We start from the raw sequence: 26,710 nt of genomic DNA, 5'->3' as shown, positions 1-26,710 counted from the left end.
AGCTCAAATAACCTAGTGCAGGTTGCGTGCCTATACTGGTAGCATCAGCATCACTTGGAAAATTATTATAAATGCTTATTCTTGGGACATACCCCAAACAAGAAACTTTGGTGTGTGTTATAAGAGGCTCTCATCCAGATGATTCTGACACACACAAAAATTGAAAACTACTGATCTATGGAAATGAGGCCAATTCCCTAATGACAAGCCATTCATTTAGTTAATATTTTAATGACTTTGAGTAATTGTTAATAGCAAAGACTGAGACAGAAAAAGAAATATGACATAAGGAGACTGAGGTCAACAGAATTGAAATAGCCATATACATAAAGTCAAAAGCAGAATCAGTTCATCTGAGATTGCCGAAAAGGGTTTAAAAACAGGGATGGATTAAAGATTATGGAAGGTTACATGTGAACCATTAATCTTATAATCTTGTTTGAAATGTTTGTCCATAAACAGCTTGAACATATTCATATAGTGACCCCTATGGTTCCTTCTAATAAAGAACCCTTTGGTAAAGACTTCAAATGGGCATGGTCATTTTGAGACATGATATCATCTACAAGTGCCCACAAATACCTAATGTGACAGATGATCACAAATTCTTTGAGTTTACTCTTACTGAGAGAAGAGGTCTACCTCTAATCTAGTATCTGTGAAGGCACTGTAACTACTTAGCCATTAGAAAAGAGCAAATGGGACATCCTATGCCCAGAACCCAAGATACAGGCCACTTCTACTTCCAGATTCATGAGACAATCTCTTTGAGAGCTCGGAAGTTCCAAAAGTGTCCAGTTATGATGAGATAGCCCTGCATGAGAGGCTATGTTCTGTTTAACAATCCTAGGTGCCTTCAGCCTTTTGGCCATTCCCAAACAAGGAACCACATACATGTCTGAAACCACCTTGAGCATTCCAGACCATTGTATCTGCTGGCTGAATCTTACCAAGTCCTCAGTCTATATCACATACAGGAAAAGTATTATCCAGCTGAACCAGCCCCCAAATTCATGATCCACAAAGTTATAAGGTATGAAAACACAACAGTCATTTTAAGTCCTATGTTGTAGAGTAAGTTTTTATGCAGCAATAGATAGAACATATAAGTATCCTCATCTGAAGGTAGGATACATCTTTCTGACACACTGAAATGTCAACAGATGTCAGCAACATTAGGAGTGAAGTGTTGCGAGGGCTCTGGGGAGTGGGGGATGATGTGAGGAGGTCCAGCACCATGCCTGAGGTCCTGGCCTCCTTGTCATACTTTCTGTTTCTTGTGCCAGGGCAGATGTCCTAACAACAGCACTCTGGATAAAGAACATGACAAAGTATAAAGATAGCTTTATTAATCATGATGAAAATTTTATGATAATTTGTATCTTTATTCAAGGAGAGCTAGGAAGTATAATGGGAAAAGTCCAGATAACTATGATACCTTGTTCTTTTTTGCATGGTTTTTTTCATTGTTTGGCTTGGTATTGCTATAATTGCTGTTTTTCCAAAGAAGAAACAGAAATTAGTTTAGGTGACTGGCCCAAGGTGGTAGTGAGTATTCATATATGAACTCATTACTTAATTTTAATTGTATATTTACCTATGTTAAGGTAAACAAAATCTTAAATTTTGCTAGATTTTTTTTTCTTATATACAGTCTAATGACTAATCATCTTGTTCTTGAATGCTTTCATATGCAACTTCTGTAAGCTCTCTACGGGAAAGATGCAACACCTAGATGCACAAATAAAAGAAAGGGAATAATATCTGATATCCAACCCAAACCCTTGGCTCTACTAGGCAGAAAATGTTTCTGTACCAGCTATTCAATTCAGTAATTTTGTAGGGAGAGAAAGCCAAACAGTAGGATGGATGGTCATTTGTTTCTTTTTAAACAAAGGCCATTAGAGATATCAGCTTACAAACCTAAACATATATCCTAGACTTGTCTTTGTGTATGATACTTTCTATGCTTCATTTCTTCTCTAAGGCAGCAACAAGCACCAAGGTCTTCACGTAGACCAACCAGTTAACACAAAGTCTTCACATCAACTTACCAGTTAGTAAAGAATCCCTAAAATTCTTCCACAACAAGAACCTCAAACTTTTTTTAAAATTTTTGTTCTTTTTAAAATTTGTTTTAATTTTTATTTATTTTCGGGGGGGAGGGGCAGAAAGAGAGGGAGACAGAGAATCCCAAGCAGGCTCTGCGCTGTCAGTGCAGAGCCCCATGTGGGGCTCATTTCCAGGTTCATGAGATCATGACCTGGGCCAAAATCAAGAGTCAAGTGCTTAACTAACTGAGCCACCCAGGCACCTCCCCCACCTTTTTTTTTTAAATTGAAGTATAGTTGACATACAATGCTATAGTTGTTTCAGGTATAGAGCATTGAGATTTGACATTTCTGTATAATACTCAGTGCTTACCAAGATGAGTATGGTTACAATCTGTCACCATTCAACATTATTACAATATTATTGACTATACTCCCTATTCTGTATTTTTAATTTCCATGACTTATGTGTTTTATAACTGGAAGTTTCTATGTCCTAATCCCCTCACTTGCTTTGACCATTCCTCCACCCAACCACTCTCCTGGCAACCACCAGTTTGTTCTCTGTATTTAAGATCCACTTGTTTCAGGGCGCCTGGGTGGCGCAGTCGGTTAAGCGTCCGACTTCAGCCAGGTCATGATCTCGCGGTCTGTGAGTTCGAGCCCCGCGTCGGGCTCTGGGCTGATGGCTCGGAGCCTGTTTCCGATTCTGTGTCTCCCTCTCTCTCTGCCCCTCCCCCGTTCATGCTCTGTCTCTCTCTGTCCCAAAAATAAATAAAAAAACGTTGAAAAAAAAAATTTAAAAAGATCCACTTGTTTCTTTGTTCATTTGTTTTGTTTCCTTTTGTTTTTTAAGTTTCAAATATAGGTGAAATCATATAGTATTTGTCTTTATCTGTCTTATTTATCTCATTTAGCATAATACTCTCTAGGTCCATCCATGTTGTCAAAAAATGGCAAGATTTCATTCTTTTTATGGCTTAGTAATATTCCATTGTTTATATATACTGCATCTTTTTTATCCATGTATCTATGAATGGACATTTGGGTTGCTTCCATATCTTAGCTATTATAAATAATGCTGCAATAAACAAGGCACATCCAGTAATTCCACTACTGGGTATTTACCCAAATAAAATGGAAAAACTAAATCAACTTTTTTAAAATTTTGTTTTGTTTTGTTTCAGTTCCATAGTTTTTAGACTAGACTCAAGTGGCATCATTGAAAACCAGGCCTCTAGCAACTGTCAACACTGAGAGGCAGGCTGGCAGCTTTGAATGACACACTGACAATGGCAGCTAGCTGCCAGGAGAATAAATACATTCTCTGAGCATCTGCTTAATTCTTTGATAATGTTTTCCATTTTGTAAAATCAATTATTTACAGGGCAATAGTTCATCTAAATTAAAGTTAATAAATATGAAATGCAATTTCCTCATGATACTGACACCGTTCACTCTAACAACATAACCAGATATTATAAAATATATACCCAAAATAAGTATTTATATATTATTCATAAGCTTTGATCTAAGATCTTGAGAGGAATATTTATAACAAATAAATTCAGATCTATATTTTAACAAAGCCTTAAATACCAGCTGAAAAGTCATATGGTTAGTCAAGGAATCAAGAGTACAGTTTGAAATGTCAACTTTCGAATTCTGATGTTAACTTATTTTCTATACCCTCACTCACAAGTAGATTCCTCCCCTTTTATATTTGTGTTGACTATCTAAACATGTTCTCTGATAGATGTGTCAGTGTTCTAAAAGTTCTATAGTTCTAGAGTCTATATCTGTTCCAAGAGTCAGATATAAATTGTTTTCTTTTAATGACAAGAGGTGGAAAAGCTAGTCACCCTAAACATTTGGGAACTCTAGTGCCACTATTTACCCCTTTAGGCACCACAAACAACTGGCCTCTTGATCTTTTCATGAATTTCTAGACTAGGAATCTAAAAATCAATTTATTTGCTGTATTACCAATTATCTCCTTCTGTTATAACCTGATGTCCAGATGCCTTATCCTTCTGACATTAAGTTCTCCTTGGATACAAGTCTAAAGTATCACTTCTTAAATCTTCTCTTAAGTAAGCTGCTTTCCTGAAATAAAACCCAACTCTCATATCTGGAATGCAAACTCAGCATTATGAGAGTCAAGCAAAATTAGGAATGATCAAATGGAAACATCTTGGTATGTGCCAATTACTACTCTAGCTGCTTTACAACTGTCTTCTAATTTATCTCCACAAGGTAACTTCAGTGTATCACTGTTCACGTGTTTTACACATAAGGAAAGTGAGCCTCACTATAATAATATTAAAAGGATTGAGTATGAAAACTCCTCATCAAAGGAGCAAAAACCCACTAGCTTAGTGATCAACTTCTGGGAACTTGAACTAAATATGAAGACTGGATTTAGAAAAATAACTGAAGTAACAGTACTTGCTTAATAAAAACTGAAATGTGAATCAATGTAACTTAATAAACTAAGCATTTTAATAACTACAACTTAATGCTTGTAATCTTAGTCCTACTCATACCTGAAACCCAGTTCATAGAGCTAAATATCTGACATTACCCTAGGATGTTATTAAGGGTAATCACTGAAGACTAGGAATTATACTTCAAGAGAGAAACTCATTCTACTTTGCTCATGTAGAAGAGAAATGTAAAAACCTATGCATTTTGCTAGTGTATGGGATTAATTAATTAGCTCCTGACTAACATTAAATAAGTTGAAACATGGAAACAAAGCATTAGTAAAATAGTGCAATATGCTATTATGAATATGACATTCAAATCATATTTAGAAATAGAATTTTCATAAAAATGATAATTAAAGTACATATGATCTTCAGTGTTGTGCATATGTGAGAAAGCCGGTGTAAACTGACTCCTGAAAGCTAGTTTATAATCTTCAGAAATTTTGAAAATTTCTTGTTAAATACAAGATTTATTAAATACACTATTATTAAAAATTAAATTATATAAACTTGTAATCAAATAAATTATGGTAAATATGAAGATAATTCATACTAGGGTTATAATTTCCTGATTATTTTGCCATGTGTTACTATTACATAACTTTTTGAGATTTATATCTCCTATGTTTGTATGGTAGAAATACTGAATAATGGAGTGCTAATGTAATTGTCTGCCCAATTTTTTTTTTTTACTGATGTCACATTTATAGCTTTAAATTGGCCATGAGAGGGGTATTTCAACCACCCAAATCAGCAAACACTAAGAATCAAGGATGTTTTTCCTGAAGAGTCAATTGTTGAACATTTACCTATATACTACTATATATATTTATATAATTATGTTCACTAATTTACAATGATCTCAACATAGCTGATAAGCGAGTCAGGGCAGATGGAGATAAAAATATGAAGTTTATTAATGATGAAGCTGTTTTCATAAACTGCTTTTAGATCTGCAGCTAAATTAGTTTTCTAGTCCTATGATGCATAATCAGATAAATTTACTCCTGGTCTCAACCCAGCTGACATCTGCAAACTAACCTTGAGCAAGCAGTCCCGAATGCAGCCACTCTGTAGGCAGACAAATCTACAAATTAGGGACAGAGAAAGGAAAGGCTGAGACAAGCATGCCCTGCAACTTCTCTCAAAGTCATAGTATCATTTAGTTCATGTTTGGATGTTTGTCACAGAAAAATGCAAAATAACAATGACTAAACAAGACAGATCCCACATCATAGCAGGTTTCCCCATGCAAGTGTTCCATGAATGCTATAGCTCTGTTTAGCTTGTCATGCTTCCATTCTGAACAAGTCATGACCACACAAAATATGATTTGCAGTAATGCCAGGACCACCATCTCATTTATACTTAACTAGCAACAAAGACAATTGAAAGAACAAAGCCCATCCTCCATTTTAAGATGATGTCCTAAAACACAATCAACTCTTCCCATCTCATCGGTAAAAACACAAATAGTCACAAGTACTGCAATGAAAAGTGGCAAATTTAGTCTAATTTTAGAGGGACACATTGATGCTTAAGATATATTTTATGTTCTATTACTAAAAATTAGAGGGGGGATGTGTGGAGAACCTTTGCCATACTCACCAATTACATAATTAAATGAGTGAGAAGAGAGGCCAGAAACGTCAATGTAGCTGAATGTACTCTGGAAACAGAGGCATAGTAAATCATTTTCTACCATAAACTTTGTTTTCTTACTCCTTGAATCCATTATGATGAAGGCGGTAGAAATAGCACTCATAGAAGTGTATAGAATAAGACTGCAAAGCAACTACAAAGGATAACACACAAAATTTAAAGGACTGTACAAAAACTAATTCTAATAACTTTACATTTAGTTAGCCATTGGGTTTTGACACAGGGGAGAGGAAAGTCATGTATTCCTACAAAGCATTCCATATTTATATGAAAATTAATTACATGAACTCTCAATTACTGCCAACAATTTGGAAGACAACCCTACAAGGTAAGAAAACTAAAATGTAGTATATTCAAAAGAAAAAAAAAACCTGTAATGTGATCATACCAAATGGTCAACTGTCTCCAAAATTGGGTGAGAAAAAGCATGAACTACATGTCTTTATGAATCTGCTATAATAAATGGATAAAAATAATCTAAATCTATAGATTTCCTGAAGAAATTGGGGTTGCTTGAATTGTATATTCTTAAGTAGTTTAGTAATTATTAGAACATGCATTTGCGTAGCAAACACTTTATAGATAGTATGAGTTCAAGCATCATTCTAATACTTGTCTAAATTTCTTCCAATTCTGGAACACTGATGTCTGAATTAATGAGATTTTACTCTAAATTCTAATTTTTGCAAGGACACAGAAAGTTTCATTATCAGTAATGTACTTTTCAATCCTTGATGAAATGTCTGAAATAAGTACTATGTCATTATAATGTAATTCCAACTAGAGAAGAATATTGAATGTGCCTTAATATCTCTTCCTAATGTGACTTTGCAGTACTTTTGTAAGCACCAATGCAGAGACACTTAACATTATGTGATTAAGTTAGCATGTTTTAAACATTTCTGATTTCTTTTTGGAACTAGCAATAAATCAGCATGTTTCTAGATGCTGCTGAGAAAGAGTAATCTCCATCTATAGAACAGAAGTTTTAACATTTGCCTAATATTATGCCCTTGCTATAAGATTTCCTTTCCATTCAATTTCAACATCAGAATCATTTTTAATCAGAGAAAATAAGCATGATAATCAAATGCAAAGCAGCATAGATAGGCTTATAGTGAATGTTTATTCTAATGAGAACTTAACTTCTGCTTATGTCAGATAATTTAGCTCTCAATGTTGTAACTGACTATTAAGGCAAGAAAAAGTCTACGCAAATCTATACTAAATTCCTCCATGAAGCTAGAGAAAGATTCCCCTATAACCCTTATGCATTTCTTCTTCATTAAAGAAGTCACTGTTTCTCTGGAGTCACAAGTACACCCATATCACATGCCTCATCAATTCTCAGTCTGTATACAGCCCTTAAATTAATATCTAGGATCATATTAGAAACACTAACAAAACCTCACTTGATCTAGCTAGGCTCATTTGTTGAGCCTGCAAGGTTAAACTAGTCTAATTAAAGGTGGTGGTGAATTTTAAATGACTTTTGCATCCATTGTTCTATCCTTTAGACACTGTTCAAAGACCTGAATGTTAACATTGTCTTCAGGCTCACTTTTAATGACATACACCTTACATAGAATGAGACAGCTCATGCAGAAAACAGAACTGGGCAAACTATCTACTGCCATGAGAAATGATTAATTTGTTTTCTTCAGCTAGAGAAGAGATAAGCATTTGATTGTCGTAATGAATTGAAGGTCGAGAACCTTGACCACAATACATCAATTTAGGTGTGGTAGAGTAAAAAAGAATAGACAAAAGATGTGTTTTTAAAAATAAAATTTCTATAACTTCCTGTTAAGTAGATTTAGATTGTGATGATGGAATAATCAAAATCAGATACCAAAGAAAAGGATATGACATGAAGTTGGGAATCAGTTTTGAATCTTGCTGAAATTAAAATTGTCAGATGATAGATACACTATTCTCATTGGATTAAGTGGGATTCTCACACACTAAATTAAGACTGGATTCCTGAGCGTTTGGGGTAGACACTGGGTGATACTGAACTGATACAGAGCTGCAGTGGAGTATGAAAGATAGAGACAAAATACTATCTAAAACCAGGCACAGACTTTTTGCTTCCACTTAAAATGAAGAGTATAAGAAGTATCATTGCTTCTAGTATAACAAGAAAAAGCTGGATAATCTACAAAACAAGTTTCCCTAAAAATGCCTGAGAGCAAAGATTGGAAGTCAACTAATTTGCTTAATTTTTTTAATGTTTTTAATGTTTATTCATTTTTGAGAGAGAGAGAGAGAGAGACAGAGTGCCAGCAGGGGAGGGGCAAGGAGGGAGATACAGAATCCAAAGCAGGCTCCAGGCTCTGAGTTGTCAGCACAGAGCCTGACGGGGGGCTTGAATCCACAAACCACGAGATCATGACCTCAGCTGAAATCAGACACTTAACCAATTGAGCCACCCAGGCATCCCTAAGTTGCTTAAATTTTAAGGAAATACAGGCATTTCTAAAGAAAAGCGGTACACTGACAAGAGACTCATGCAGAGCAAAGCACACGAGGAAGACCAGGTCTCCATGCTGGCAGTTAAGAATTCAGATATGTATATAGATACAACAGATAGATGACAGATATAGATATAAATAATATAGATGTAATATAGGCTCTTCTCCACAGAAAATCACTGAATGTTCAGTAGGAAGAATGTAGGCTGGGTGGGTACCAAATAAAGCCTTCATCAGTGATGCCAGACTGTGGGATATGAGTGACCACTACTGTAAAAAACATAAGGCCTTGAAAAAAGCCTTTCCTGGATTATTACTCCCAGGAGATAAAAGCTTTAAGTTGCTATAAAAAGGAAACAAATCTGTTATACCCTAAGACAAACGTCAAGACCTACTGCAGCTAAGAGACAAGGAATTAACATACCCTCTACTAATGAAAAAGGGGCGTGAAATTATTGTCCAGACCACAAGATAACTCCTACCATTAAGGGAAACAGAAAGCCCCATTACAGAGAACTAGGGACTCAGGGACTGCCTGTGTCTGAGTCTAGGGCAGGAAAAGAGAAGATGTCTCTGCCCCTGTACATGCTAGCAAGCATTGCAGTAATGACCTTCTGCTGAGGGGAGGATAAAAGCATGAAGACAGGCTCTGACAGAATAATTAGAAAAACCCTAAAGTGGAGGGTGGAACAGACCAAGAAAAAACTCTTCAGCAATCCAGCCCTCCCTCATGCACTGGTTGACACTAAATAAATTATAAAGCCAGTAATTCACCAAAGTAACCATAATAACAGCAATACTCTAATTTAGGTCAGCTCCTAACTACATCCATTCAATTTCCCCACAGTAAAGCCATATGAGACAACAGGCCATTCTTATATTCAGGTTGAGATACAAAATTACCTCAGCATCTACATCCAACATATGATGTTTAAGTTTCAACCAAATACTAGAAAACACACACAACAATAACAACAACAAGCACAACAACAAAAATCACCTAGTATTAAGAGACGAAAAGCACTTAACAGACCCAGACTTGGATATGGCCCAATTGTTAAAACTACCAGAACTACTGGGTATTTAAAATAATTATAATTAACATAGAGACACTGACAGAAAAAAAAAGTGTATGAACAGATGGGAAGCACAAATGGGAAATTGAAACTAAGAATAAAATTAAAATGCTAGAAAAATAACCCCCTGGTAACAGATATAAAGACTATCTCTGAAGGATTCACTGTGACACCTGGCACAAAGAATCAACCTGTGCACTTGAGGACAGGTGAGCAGAAACTACCCAAACTGAAACACAAACAGAAACAAAAAACAAAAAACAAAAAACAAAAACGTCATCTGAGAGTTGTGGGAGATATCAAATAGTTTAACACATGTATAATTGTTCTCAGTAAGAGAAGAGAGAGAAAACATGGCAGAAGTATTAAAGAAGATAATTACTGCGATTTTTCAAAAAATTGTACAATAAGTTAAACTACAGAGTCAAGAATATTAGAGACCCCAGTCAGGATAAGTAAACCACCCCTCAAAAATGAAAAGCCCTAGGCACATAATATCTAAACTTTAAACACCAAAGACAAAGACAAAACCTTGAAGGCAATCAGAGAAAATGACACATTACATACAGAACTTTGACAAAAATCATATTAGACTTCTTGTCAGAGTACATTGAATTGGCAAAATCAAAGTACTTTAAAAAAAAAATCTATAAAGCCTGAATTCCAAACTCAGTAAGAGTGTCATTAAAAAATGAGGAAGTCATGATGGTAGTGTGGGACAAATGAAAACTAATATAATTCATTAATAGCGTTATCCCCCTAAAAATGTTAAAGTCCTTTAGGCATAAGAAATATAAGAGTTTGACCTATCTGCACAAGGAAATGTAGATCTCCATAAATACTTTAAAAAAATGAAAACATACTAGACATTTTTTTCTTATTTTAATTTCATTAAATGACTATTTCTTGTCTATAAAAATGTTAGGAGGGGGGCGCCTGGGTGGCTCAGTCGGTTAAGCATCCGACTTCGGCTCGGGTCACGATCTCGCGGTCCGTGAGTTCGAGTCCCGCGTCGGGCTCTGTGCTGACAGCTCAGAGCCTGGAGCCTGTTTCAGATTCTGTGTCTCCCTCTCTCTCTGACCCTCCCCTGTTCATGCTCTGTCTCTCTCTGTCTCAAAAATAAACAAACGTTAAAAAAAATTAAAAAAAAAATAAAAATGTTAGGAGGAATGTGATGTGGGTTTATAGCCCTCAAAATTAAAATACGATGGGGGGAAGGAATTGCATTGCCTACTGGTTTAGAGTTCTCATATGTGAAGAAGTGTAATACTGAAGACAGATTGTAACTAATTAATATTATAAACTCTGACTCCTACTAAAACATGAAATGAAGTAAAAAAAAAAAAACACCACAGTGCAGATCAAATGTATCCATAATAATAAAATGCAGGTAGAAAAAGGAAAAAAAGGAACAAAGAACTGACAGAACATAGAGAAAACCAATAGTATGATACCATCCATATCTTTCAAATCACTAGAGTGAAGAAGAGGATACACAAAAAATTTTTATCAATATTCCAGAAACCATAAAAGAAGAAATTAGTGAAGAAAAAGTATAGGCAAAATAAAACAAGAAATATTATTTAACTTTCAAACCATATTCAACTCATCACTACCTTTAATCAGTATTGTCTCCAAAGTATATTTGGGGGAATCTAATATCTAAGTGAAGGCTTGACAACTTTTTCAGTTAACATACCACAAGCCATAGATATTCAGACTGTGGTAATAAAATAGAAGTAATTAAAGACAACAACTTGTCCTTGTAGAAGTTACAAGGTGTGTTATTATATGAGAAATCTAATTCTTTCAGTATTAATTTATTTTAATCAAATAACTAAAGGTTTGACTTGAAACCATATTTCATTACATCAGCATCTTTAGAAAGTATAAAGATGAGGGGCGCCTGGGTGGCTCAGTTGGTTAAGCATCCGACTTCAGCTCAGGTCATGATCTCATGGTCCATGGGTTCGAGCCCTGCATCGGGCTCTGTGCTGACAGCTCAGGGCCTGGAGCCTGTTTCGGATTCTGTGTCTCCCTCTATCTCTGACCCTCCCTCGTTCATGCGCTGTCTCTGTCTCAAAAATAAATAAAAATGCTAAAAAATAAAATATTAAAAAAAAATAAAGTATAAAGATGAGACTGCATCTAAAATTTAAAAAAAAAAAAACAACTTAATTTTATGAAGACTTTTTGCTGTGTTAAAATGGATATCAGGAAATAACTAATATCAGCCAAAACATAGATTTCTCTGAGAAGACAGGCAACAAATTATTTGGACTACATTTTATTTTCTCAACTATAAAAACAAGTCTGGAGAAGATGATTGATTATGGGGATAATGATGGTAGTCTGACAATGCTGCCATATAACTCTCAGGTGCAATAGTATATCTAGGATTAGAGAGAATAAGGCAATCACTTTTTGTCCACATTTTGACTTTAAATAAGTATTTAATGTCTGTAAGCTGCAATTTCTACACCTGAAGATGATCCTTACACATTCAATATATGTAATTCCAAAATATTATGGACAGTAATCACAAGAATCAATCCAATCTGAGTAATGTGGATTATTTTCAAAATTGCCATAAGTACAAACATGATCATTATAAATGAAAAAGAATGAAAGTCTTACCTTTTCAAGTAGAGTGAAGCAATGTTTTGTATCACAAGGTTAAGAATATGAGGATAGATTGATGAAGGAATGCCTCTGGACAATAATGAGATTCAGGTATGGCAATACTTCATATAATTAGATATTTTGTGTAGCCACTTGCAAGGAGATAAATCCCCCCAGAAGTTCCTTGCTGTTTTCAAGCATAGTTAGACCCATTTGGAAGGTACCTGAAGGGAGAAAGAAAAAAAAAAGCATAGAAAGGGGAAGTTTTCAAGAAAAAAGGCCAGTGTAGGAACTACTTTAGTAGAAAAATATAAATAAATGGGCTACTTGAATAAATAGCATTTGGTAGGTTGTTGTTAAACTATGAAAGAAATAATCAAATATGAAATGATTACTGTGTCAAATCCCTGGTCTCTAAGATTGCTCGTATCAATTCTCCTAATCAGTTCCAATCAAGTATATTTAATAAGCAACACAAAATTCAGAAAAATATATAAACTAGAGGAAACCATAAATCTAAGAAAGTTTTGTTTGGCATGTGAGAATGTTCCTGATATTATAGAATGAAATATAAATTAGAGGATCTCTGAAAAATGTGTTCATATGAAAGTCACACCAATTATACATAGGTTCCCCTCACTCCCCCAAAGATATTCTGTGGAAAAGTATGTAGAGATGTAGAGAAATATTGGTTTAAAAAAAAACTGTTATACCATTTGAATCAAGAAAATACAGCCCATTATAAATGTATGAGTTGCAGCCTGATTTTAAAAGGAGTGAAATGTAAAGACAGTTCACTATTAAACACTTAACCAACTATCTCCTCCCTCTACTCCCTCATAAAGCTGGCAATGACAGTAGCAAAATGTTATAAGGAAAAGGAGGGAAAAATCTTACACAATCCATTAACTAGATACCTATCTTTCTGATTAATTAAGTAATTTGCCAGAGCTTATGGTACTATTTAGGTTTTTTTACAAACTGTAAAAAATTTCAGACAGTTCTACACCCTATTCATGCAATAAAATTAAAAAGTAGGGAGAGTTTTATTACTTTTTTTTTCTTTCACTCAAAAAAACTATAAATAACGTAGACTCTGAGTTTAGTCACTTTGGTAAGTTTCTCTATTTCCAGAGCCAACTTTTAGAAGAAAAAGAAATCTAACTGTTGAGTGAATTCATTAAATTTGGAATAGAGCATCTTCACTGTCTCACTCAAACTCTCAAAATAATTGTACTTTCTACCTAAGGGATCATACAGTCAATTTCTCAAGTCATTTGCCCCTCAGCTAAAAGTTAACGCTATCTACATCACCAGAGATTTAATTTTAGGTTTTCAGCAGATGTCATACCCTAAGGATATGAAGTAAAAGTGACAAAACTAAAATTTGATCTTCAACTTACCTGTATTTAATTAAACATTTCACTGTATTCCATTAAAAAAGTTAAATTCTAATTTTGTGAAGAGATTTTTAAAATTTTTTTTCAGATATAGAATATATCCATTGGTCTTTTCCATCCATGATATACTAGATCAAATATGCTACACATGTAAAAACTCACATCTGTTTTAAAAATAATTTTTAGAAGAGTTTTATTTTCAAGATAGCCTTATAAAGTCTGAATGCCATCTGAGGAGAGGATATCAAAAAAAAATCAGGAAAAGTTAATTTTACCATTAAAAAGTAGATATTAATGAAAAATAAATTTCAGTTTTATCAGCAAAACAAATGTCAATTTTTAAAAAATAAAGAAGCATCCCTTTTTAAATTCTGATGTAGGCCAAAAGTGTTCCAGTAAACAATTATTTCTCCAATGTTAAGAGTATTTTACTACAATTTATTATACACAGGTGAATAGCAATAAACGATACAGAAAATTTAATATAGTCAACCTTAATTATATTACAACTCCAGTAATCATTACATCATAAACAGATATCAAGAAGTCATTTATTATATGGAACAACTCTGAAATAATATTTGCAATAGGTACAACACAAATCAACTACAGAGACAAACTAGACCTACTCTGTTGCTTGTATGAGTTCTAAATTCTTTGGAAGAAAATTTTCTTTAGATCAGTATGAATAGGATAAATATTAGATGGAAGGAAAGTTCTATAAAGCCAAATTGTTTATTCACAAATATTGTTATACTCTCTCTTGATGATGACCTGTAGCAATAACATAATAACATGTGTCCTCATACACTGTATAGTCCAATGGACATAAATTTGGAATATTAAATAGGGTTGCAACAGACCAGGTAATGCAGTTTTAGGGGCATGATCAGGCATTTGGTTTTCAATTTGTTACACTGATTATGCCTGTTCATCATCAAACTCGAGATGCCAGGTAGATATTTGTGTCTGAAGATGTATACATTTGAGAATCACCATCATGGATGGATGACATTTGAAGCCATTACACTGGATGAAATAAAGCAATTAATATGGATATAAAAAGCAGTCTGAGGGTCAAGTAGAATGGCACTCCGAGGAAAGAAATCAGGTGGATATGGTGAAACCAGTACAGACAGTAAAGGACAGCCAGTGACACAGAAAGTCAATTTTTCCAGGACCATTTGTTTAAAAAACTACCCTTTCTCCATGGGAATGCCTTTGTATCTTTGCCAACAATCAGTTCATGAGGGTATGGATCTCCATATAGGTGCAACTCTATTTTCTGGCTCTCTATTGTTCCATTAATCCATTTTTCTATTTTGTGAAAAACACACTTCTTGATTACTATAGTTTTTATTTTTTTTTTATTTTTTTTTTTAATTTTTTTTTCTTTTTTTTTTTTTTTCTTTTTTAATATATGAAATTTACTGTCAAATTGGTTTCCATACAACACCCAGTGCTCATCCCAAAAGGTGCCCTCCTCAATACCCATCACCCACCCTGCCCTCCCTCCCACCCCCCATCAACCCTCAGTTTGTTCTCAGTTTTTAACAGTCTCTTATGCTTTGGCTCTCTCCCACTCTAACCTCTTTTTTTTTTTTTTTTTCCCCTCCCCCATGGGTTTCTGTTATGTTTCTCAGGATCCACATAAGAGTGAAACCATATGGTATCTGTCTTTCTCTGTATGGCTTATTTCACTTAGCATCACACTCTCCAGTTCCATCCATGTTGCTACAAAAGGCCATATTTCATTTTTTTATAGTTTTTAATAAGCTTTACACTATAACTGAATTCATTTTCAAAGTTGTTTTGACTATTCCAGAATATTTGCAGTCCTATATGAATTTAGAATCAGCTTGCCAGTTTCTACAAAATAGCACATTTTTGGAATTTTAATTGGAATTCACTTGAATCTATAGATTAATTTGAAGAAAAATAACATCTTAACAATAATTAATATTCCAATTAATGAACACAGCGTATCTCTTTATTTAGATATACTTAAAGATTTTCTCAATAATGCCTAGTAAACTTCACCATGAAGGTATTATGCATTGTTTTAAGACACATCATAAAGTATTGAATATTTTTGATGCTATTGTGAACATTTTTATTTCAATATTTAATTTTTCATTGGTTGTACACATAGAATTTTTATTAAATTATAATGCATTTTGTAACTTTGCTAAGCTTATTAGAGTAAGTCCATAAGATCTCCTACATAGATGAACATGCCATCTACAAGTAATGAGAATTCTACTTCTTCCCATTCAATATATAGGACTTTTGTTTCATTCAATTGGGTTTATTGGAGTCCCTACTGGTTTCCTTTTTTCTATCTCATTGGTTCTCCTCGCATCTTTATTTTCTTCTTTCTCTTTATTGGGTTTAATTTACTCTTTATTTCCAAATTCCATAATATAGAACCTGAGGTGTTTAGTGTTACAAATTTCCCTCTAAGTACTGCTTTTGATATATCCCACAATATTTTAATGTATACTTTTATATTTATTTCATATTTTCCTTAATTCCATCATTTTTTTTCTTTTTCAACTTTTGGGTTATCTAAAATGTACTGTTTATTTTCCTAATATTTGGGGATTTTCTAGTTTTTTTGTTTTGTTTTGTTTTTACTAATTTCTGGTTGAATTCTACTGTAGTCAGAGAATATGCTTTGTATGAAATTATTCCTTTAAAATATACTGGAATTTGTATGGCCGCTCAAGTCTTTTATAGTTTGTTATTAATTTTTCTGTCTACTGGGGTGCCTGGGTGGCTCAGTCGGTTAAGCATCCAACTTCGGCTCAAGTCATATCACCTGGAGCATGCTTTTGATTCTTTGTCTCCCTGTCTCTCTGCCCTTGCCCTGCTCCCACTCTGTCTCTTAAAAATAAATTTAAAAAAACATTAAAAGATTAAATTTTCTGCCTACTTGTCCTATTAATCATTGAGGGAAGAGTGATACAAATTCTAACTCTTAATGAGGATTTACTTATTTCTCTTTGCATATCTGTGAGATTTTGCTTTCTGTATATGCAGGCTTCAATATACATGATATACGTAATAATGGTTATGTCCTCTACCACTGGTGACATTTTTTTTTTGTTCTGAAATCTACTTTGTTGGATATGAGAAAAAATATTCCAGATTTATTCTGATTGGTGTTAACATGGTATATCTTTACCATACTTTTGTTTCTTGATCTTAACCTTTGGTTTCCTGTAACCATCATTATCTTCCTGAGCCAAGTCAGATGCTTAACTGACTGAGCCACCCAGGTGCCCCTGGATCTATGTTTTTTTTAAAAACTGAATTGGCAACCTCTGACTTCCAGTTGTTATAGATTATTTAAACTTAACAGGATTATTTACATGCTTGGGATTAAGTCTGTCATCTTGCCATTTATGATCTATACAACATCTCATCTCTTTTTTGATCCTTTTACCTTCTTTTTCTTAACACTCTTGATTAACAAAATAATTTTTATACCATTTTACCTCCATTGTTGGTTAATTAGTAACAACTCATTTTTCCTCTATATTAGTAATTGATTTAGGGCTTATAATGTAATGGGCATATAATAAAGTTACATTTTATAATCAATATTAAGCTACAACAGCTAACTGTGAGGGAAAATATGACCTATTATTCTAAGCTCGTCAACCAAAAGCCCAAGACTCCTATTTGTTTAAAATCTGGATGGAGTTGTTGCTCTTCTAGAAAAGAAGAGGCTTGTCATGCAAGACCAGCACAGAAAGATGTTGACAGCTCTTCACACCAGGAATAGAAGTACAGTTTCTCATTCTGAAGTATATTTTAAGTTAACTAGAGATTCATAAAAATATCAAAGGAATTGTTTCAGAAAGAAAAGTGTACCAATGAGAAAAATGAAAAAATATTTACAGCTCATAAGCTTTGAGATAAACAGACTAAAAGGAACAATGAGTTTCTACAAATATTTAAAGAATGATGAAAGTTTCACTGACATGTTTTCATTACTTTTCATAGAAGAAAAAAACAAGAGAAAATAAAACTGAAACCACAAATTGTTTGATTAGACTTTAAGCACGATTTCTTCACTAAAAAGCAATTAACAAATGAAAGACACATTTTGGGACGCTAATGGAATCATTATTCATAATAATAAACTACCCAATACTTTATGTTAATATAAACTACTATATGTCTTTATACATATAGGTATTACATTGTAATTTCACTTCTCTTCAGAATATTCTATAAATAAAAGGCCATTTTTATTATTTTATGTTTTATTTATGTATAATTATTTCTCTCTGGGAGGAAGTAAACTGGGTCATGTAACCACTTTTATCAACAGAACAAGTTTTTATATAAATCACTGATTACATCTTTTATATAAAACTGGAAGTGTATTTTACCTTTAGAATAGTCTACTAATTGCTTCTTCAGGAGCCAGCATGTACTGCAAGTAGACTCAGCAGAGCATCAATAAACACACAGTAAAGAAATAGTATGTTTAAAAAAATGTTTTCAATAAAATTTCTGAAGTCTCTTTCCATTCTCTAATCCACACTGTAAATCCTACTTATTTTAAAAGTGGAAATTTGGGGCGCCTGGGTGGCTCAGTTGGTTAAGCATCCGACTTCGGCTCAGGTCACGATCTTGCAGTCCGTGAGTTCGAGCCCTGTGTCGGGCTCTGGGCTGACAGCTCAGAGCCTGGAGCCTGTTTCAGATTCTGTGTCTCCCTCTCTCTCTGACCCTCCCCCGTTCATGCTCTGTCTCTTTCTGTCTCAAAAATAAATAAACGTTAAAAAAATTTTTTAAAAAATAAAAAAGAATAAAAGTGGAAATGACATAGATAAAATTAAACAAAGTGTCCTTCGTATATAATAATCTTTACTGAAGGAACAATACAGTTGACTATGAGCATCCAGGACTGCCGTACAGTCTCCCTTCTGTTATAGCTCACCACACAAAGAAGAGAACATCTCTCAGAAGTTTCCATAGGCTATTCAGTATTTTAGTACCTCAGAATCCCCTGCCCATATGTCTCCTAAAGCATCATTTGTTGGGCTGATTTGTTTTATCTCAGCGGGTTTCCAGCATCTACATTTTAACAAGTGTTTCCAGTGGTTTTCAATCCAGTGTAAATGATTTGAACTTTTAAAATTTTCATATTTTGGGGAATATAATTAAGAAGTATGTTTGAGGAAGAATAAACATCTTTATACATTTATTTAAGAAGACAAATATCCAAACTTCATGTCACTGTAATTATCTGTAAAATTATTATTATGCATGCTCTAATTTAGCTCTCTCGAGAATACAGAAGATACATTAATTCAAGAAAACTACGTATGTGCATACTTCTTATTGCTGAAGCGTAACACACAGGAACACTTCTTTAAACTAAGACACTAGATGAAAGAAACAAAAGAACAATGTCCTGGGTTGAGTTCTCCAAGTAGTAGAATTTGAGATGCAATTCAATGTGCAGAATGTCTATAAGGGAATGCCTTTGGGATCAACAGCTATAGAAGAGAGGAGAAGAGCAGATGTGAGCAGGTGAACAAGTGGAAATGCAGTGACAGCTAGTAACGGCCTCCTCTGGCTCCGTGGGAACCTCTGGGGTAAGCATGGCTCCTCAGAATTGTCCTGGGTTGGTTTCAAATGACCGAACCTTTATTATCTCTCCTATGAATCACCTGATGGTGGGCTGCACAGGGAAAGGCAGTACTTCAGCCAAAGTAGCTCCCTGAACCTGTGGCAATTGCTCCAGGGAGCTGAAGGATGAAGGATATCTACAGACAGTGCTCCCAACAGCTGGGGCAACAAATCCTTCCTGGAAGGCAAAATCTTTGCTAAGCTTCACCAAGTCAACCACAGACACTTCTAACTTGTGAAATATGAGATACCAAAAACAACTGCCCTAACAAAGTACTACTTATACATTTAAGCGAAGCAACAGAAAATAATAATTTGTTTTACCATTGGAAGTTAGTTTACATAATGGTATCATTGTGTTACAACAAGTTGTGGTGATTCATGGATTTGTATTTTTTAGTTTAGCTTTGTTTTTTGGTCCTGGAGTGGGTGGATCCTTTTGTGTCATTGTTTTACTTTGTTTTGTTTTTCTTCTAAAGCAAACCCCCTTATTACATATCTAGTATCTAACAATGTAAGAATACTAAATGAGAAAAGTTTATTCAGGAACTTAGAAAATTTTATATCAAGCACATTTAAGTTATATGTCAAATTTATTATAGTGTTATTAAAACAACCAACTTTCAGTGACTTGGGGATGATTACTGACTAAGGAAAGATCACAAACATGCTGTATTTTCATCTTTTGAATGATGTCCAGAACAATCTACACTGGAAATACTCTGTGATACTTCAGTCTACTGCATATGAGCTTAATCCAGTTTGATGATTCACACTTAATATGTTCCTTTTGGTAAATATCAGTCCTTTCTACAGAGGTGGGTAATGAATATTGGCCTCCCCACTGACAATCTACCATGTATAATGTTACAATTGCAATTCTCACATGGAATACTACCACACATATCTTTAGGAACAAACTGATCCAAAATACATTGACAGCAGGTCTTCTCTAATCTCACTGCAGTCACAGCCCTTTGTGCTTTGGAAGCTATAACAGCACCTTCTATGAAAAATTCATTCAAGGCAGGTACAGCCATATTCTGGAGGTAAAATTCAGCTCAGCATTTATACAGAGTCATGTGAGAAGGTATCCTCTGAGTCAGTTTCTGGACATAAAACCAGTTTGAAATAACAAACCCAGGGCATCATTCCAAATGGTGCTGGTTATAGGCTGGATACATCCTTACAACCATGTTCTTACAAGGGTAGGAATTCCTATACACTACTTCTCACAATTCACACACCATGAACACTCATTTCACCAACTAGAGAAATGATTTATATGATTCCTTACACTGGCATATCCTCAGGGATTGACTAAGTATCATATTAGCAGAAATATTTAGAGTACCTTATTCTGCATTGTAAACTTCTAAATAAAATCATTTGAATACATCCAGAGGGGAGTGCCTTTCTAAAGAGGATAGTTCAGAAATTAGTTGTTCATGGAGGGGAGGGGTTAGGTTAAAACTAACCAATACATATAAATATTTCTTATTCAGGCTTCAATATCTTAAATTATAGACAATTTAATATTGGCATGAGAATACAAAGTAAAACCAAACTCCAGAACATAAAACAATACTCAAGGAATGTGAAATAAAGTGTCAAATATTATTATTCTGAGTAATTTTGGTAACTGTAGTTGGTCATCACCAGGGTATATCACCAATATACAATTGTTTTAATTTGCTACATCATACATGATACCATGTCCAGAACCACAGCAGCCTGTTACATGCCCCAACTTAATTCACTCAATAGGTCCATGACTAAACACTGAGGTACAGATTCCAAAATATGCTTGACCTATAACTCCAATGTTTGATACTTTAGTATAATGGTTTGAATAATTAAAACTTAAAGTATTTCCAATAAAAGATGAAGTCAGAAGCCAAACCCTAACTAAGAAAAGAAGGAAGATGTGTGTGCATATGTATGTGAGAGATTGAGGTTGAATATGTGTATGTGTACATATATATATATGTGTGTGTACATATATATGTGTATATATATATATGTGTATCTATACACATATACATGTGGGTATAAGTGTGTGTTTATTTTCATAACAAAAAAAGTTATTTGGGCACCATGTTATACTGTAAGCACTAAATGTCTAATGTCATGTATGAGAACAGAAAAAGAGAACAGACTATTAAGTAATAAGAAAATTATTACAAGGAAGGACAACTTTTCATATAATCAATATCTCCAAAATGTTAAAATACCAAATAGAGTGCCACTCCAACCTATTTGAAATTCATATAAATCTACGACAATAAATGCACATCACGTATTGTTAGGGATAGTTTTCTAATGATGTTTACCTTGACACACAGGATGGTGGGCGCTCTCTAGTTCACAAAAGGGTAATTACTATCATCTTTATCTTTCATGTTATTAAAATGTTGTCATGTGCCTGAGGGTCCCCAACAGAGATAACCCTAACATCAAATTCAAGACTTTCATCTGAACAGAAAACCAAGTCAACAACCACAGTCAGCTAGTGTTCTGACTGAGTATCAGAAACTAGCATCTGGACAAGCAATTTAAAACCACCTCAGGCTTTTAGTCTCTTAGCAGTGTAGCATAACAAAGTGGAAGACAGTACAAGAAACACAATCACAGCCTCTTAGAGACAGAAGGGTCATAGAGTCCAATCTCCATCTCAATGAAGAAATTCTTCATACAGCAAACTTAAGAAATGTGCATCAGTCTCCCCTAAAATGAGTCCATGGCAGGAAGTGTATGGTGGAGAGGATTCCTTTATTTGGAATACTATTATTCCCAGAAAAGTCCTTTATTATTTGGAGTGAAAATATGTCTGCCCATTGTTCCTAGTTCTAAATTATGAAAACACCCTACATAAATGATCTTCCAAATGAATGTTTCCCAGATATTGTGTGATACAATAATGTCTCTGATTTACCATTTCTTCTTCAGGCCAAACTTTCACAGCTGCCTTAACTTATTCTTCACATGAACCCTCCAAATCCTGGGAAAATCTGCTTACAGAATATCTGCCAATTTTCTCTTTCTGTGTGGCACCTACTTCAGGATATAATGTGCCATCAGCAGAATGACAAACAAAAAGTCACAGAGAATATGTTCTCCGTATTTGGATACTGTTCTGTTGTAACTATAGCCCAATATTTTTAGAGCAGTATATGTATGTCTGTCTGCTTGCTTGCCTTCACCAGCAAAATCACATATTGTTTCTATAGAACTTGTGGCCAAACAAAAATCTCTAATTTGCATCTAGATTGCCACTCATCCTCGTACAAGCATGTCATTTATTTTGAAAAACAAAATAGAAAATTTTATATATAATCCTTCTATACGTGATTTTTGGTTTCTGTTAATCATTACAGCTATTTATGACCTTCAAAGATCAGGCATAATGAACTTCACATATGCACACATGTGTCACCTTTGTGTGACAAAGTCTTTGCTTATACTGCTTTGCTCAAGATCTTTGTATGTACTGTTTCCTCTTACTGGAAGGTCTTTTCCAAACCTATACCCTCACACACTCACTCTTTTTAACTTCTCTCAAGTAGTTTGCTTTTTTTCTTATTCTTTAGTTCTGACTTCAAAAATCATCCAGGAGAACCTCAATGAATTATACATAGCATATTTACATACTGTTTACATACTGAAGTATTCCTAATTAACATTCAATATTTTCACTGAACAGCCAGCATCAGTCTCCCATGTACAGCATTCTGTAATTTGAACTCATACTTTCTGTCCCGTTTTACCATGGATATGCTTTACTCTCATATTTAAACAGTGATGTGTTGAGCATAAAAAAAGAAGTCACAGAAATCATACATTTCTGTCACTAATTGAATAAGTCATATTATATTGCCACTGCCTTTTTTGGGGTTCATATTATTACTATTTCTAAGGATTCAAACATACTTTGTTATTTTATTAGCATGTTTCAAAACCCCCAATTTGTTGAGGTTCTTCAAGAATAGCCTCAAGATTTCCAATGCTCAATGTATAATATTTGTCAACATTCATGTATCCCTTTTTGTGAACTTTGAGCATTTTTTCACAATTTGAGCTTATAATACAGCACCGATAATTTCTTTAAATGATCATTTTTTTTCTTTCATTGGATTTGTTTCTGAGTGCAGAGTTGAAATTGTATTTTAGAAACTCTTGTTATTTTTCAGCTATATTCTCTTTTAGAATTCATAATCATAATACAGTCTTAAAGTAAATAATAAATAAATAATAAAGTAAATAAAGCCTTAAAGTAAATTTTTAAAAGCATATTCAAGTATGACCTAAACATGAAATCAATTAAATGGTTCAAACAATTTTCACCAAAGAAGTACATTCAAAGAACCAGAAAAATCAGAGAGATTTGAAGAAGCAGAGATGAATTCCTATTTGCCTTAAAGAAACACACTGTCCTGTGAGGAAAACCACATGGCAGGATATGGTAGGAAGCCTTTAGAAGCTGAGGTTCCTGGTTCTAAAACCAAATGGAAATGAATTCTGCCAACAACCAATGAGCCTTAAAGAGGATCCAGAGCTTTCTATGATATTGTAGCCCCTGGCAACACCTTCATTTCAGCCTGTTGGGACCTTGAGCAGAAGAGTCAGATAACTCACACTCATAATCCTGACCCACAGAGACTGTAAGATAATAAATACGTGTTGCTCTGAGCCATGAGTCTGTGGTAATTAGTCACACAACAATAGAAAACATTAACATACTAAATCAGAATCTTCATTTTTAACAACAATCCCAGCTGATTCTTATGCCCATTAAAATTTGAAATATTTCTATTTAACCTATGCTTAAGTAATACTGTCAGAAATAGCTCCAAGGAAGGGGTGAGAAATAACAGAAATATATATATTATTACATAAGAATACATATTTTTATTTTGTAATAATTTTATATTGCATTATAAAATATACATGGAATAGAATTTTAAATAATTTTTAAATATTTCATTTTCTATTTTTAATGGTGTAAAAAGATTTTCTCACTAAATTTCTTAGTAATGTTGTTAAATAATATTATTATATCCATTTTATATATATGTATATCCTACATAGTAATATTAGTAAGTTACTGAATGTTCAATATTATGAAAACTTTTGATTCATATTATTATAGAAAATTTGAATGGAAGGATATAAGTTCAGTTTGTATATATTCTTAATTTTTATAAGTGTAAAGCTACTAAATTGAGTAATTGTATCAATTACCACAAACTAAATATTATGGTCTACATTTACTTATGATATCTGACTTAGTCCACAAACTGTTGGCCATATGATCTGTAGGAAAGATAAAGGATTTCTTCTTGAAATAATAAACAGAAAACTAAAATAAATATAACTATGGTCAGCCAAAAATTCCCAACTACTTCCACTGTCCTGATTTTTTTAAAGTTACCATTATTCTCTTCCTAAATTACCAGCTTCTTCTATATCACTATACTTATATCTTTTTTTAAATTTTTTTTTTCAATGTTTATTTATTTTTGGGACAGAGAGAGACAGAGCATGAACGGGGGAGGGGCAGAGAGAGAGGGAGACACAGAATCGGAAACAGGATCCAGGCTCTGAGCCATCAGCCCAGAGCCTGACGCGGGGCTCGAACCCACAGACCGTGAGATCGTGACCTGGCTAAAGTCGGACGCTTAACCGACTGCGCCACCCAGGCGCCCCATCACTATACTTATATCTTAAACCTAACTTCAAATCATTCCAGCTTTAAGCTTTTAAAATAAAAATAGTTGGTTGATCATCTGACTCTTGATTCCAGCTCAGGTCATGATCCCAGGGTAATGGGATCAAGCCCCACATCAGGTTCCACTCTCAGCATGGAGCCTCCTTAAGATTCTCTCCTCCCTGCAGCCTTCACTCTCTCTCCCTCTGTCCTTTTCCTGCTTGTGCGCTCACTCTTTCTCTCTCTCTCTTTCTCTCTCTCCCCCTCTCTGTCCAATAAAAGGAAAATAGTGTCTAAAAATTTTTTTCTTCAGGGCGCCTCAGTGGCTCAGTGGGTTAAAGTGTCTAACTTGAGCTCAGATCATGATCAAACAGTCGGTAAGTTTGAGCCCCACAAAGGGCTCTGTGTTGACAGCTCAGAGCCTGGAGCCTACTTTGGATTCTGTGTCTCCCTTTCTCTCTGCCCCTCCCCCTTCCACTGTCTCTCTCTGTCTTTGAAAAATGAATAAACCTTAAAATTTTTTTAAAATATTTTTTAATTTTATATTATGGAGACTATGTATATGTATTTTTTTTTCTTTTAGAGTTGGAGACTGGTCATAGAAATAGAATACAGAAAAAAATCCATCACCTATATATTTGAAAAGTTTATTTTGGTCAGTTAGAAATAAACACAAAAGCTCAGCAATTATTCTGAGAACAAAAATATTATGTTCTATCTTCATCCAACTATTTTACCTGACTTATGATCACCAAATGCTCCAAAAAAAATATTATACAAACCTTCAAAAGTAGAAATTTTAAAACAGGAAAATATCAAAAATAGTAATTGTTCCTATTTGTCTTGTTCTATAACATCAGTGCATTTACATGGTTAAATTTCAGTGTTCAAACTATCCAACTTAATGTTTGCATTTGTGTAATATATCTGACAGATGTCTTAAGTTTTGGTCTTTAAAAACAATTTTAGAGTGTTTTTAATAATCATGATTTTACTAAAAGTTAAGTGTTTTATTTCAATATGGATGAGGTTTTTAGTAAAAAGAAAGTATTAAAGAGCTTAAGATAAAAAATATATGTTTCATTAAAAAGTCAAAATAAGTCTTTGTGTTTACACTATAATTTCTAATAGAGACTGAAAAGAATAGGAAGGGGTTATGCAGGCCTTCAGAAACTTTATTTAAATTTCATTTACATAATTTGTATAACCATAATGCTTGTAGAATAAATACATGAATAAGTGAATTAAAGTGTTGAAACTGTTTTGTTGGTACAAAGTTACTCTGGGCTAACTGCTGTAAATCTGCACAATACACATCAAATACCACTGGACATTCTATAGTCTTCTCAGGCCACTTGCCCTAAACTCTGGCTATAATATCCTGAGATTTACTTTAATATGCCTCATGATTACCTGATGGCCAATGATCTGTATCTCTATGATTGTCCCTTAATAATAAACACTCCTTCATGGGAATGCAAGCTGGTGCAGCCACTCTGGAAAACAGTATGGAGGTTCCTTAAAAAACTAAAAATACAACTACCCTACGACCCAGCAATTGCACTACTAGGCATTTATCC

Source organism: Panthera uncia, chromosome A2 (genome assembly GCF_023721935.1).
Source record: "Panthera uncia isolate 11264 chromosome A2, Puncia_PCG_1.0, whole genome shotgun sequence".
Classification (NCBI taxonomy): Eukaryota; Metazoa; Chordata; class Mammalia; order Carnivora; family Felidae; genus Panthera; species Panthera uncia.
Note: the sequence above shows the minus strand (reverse complement) of the source record.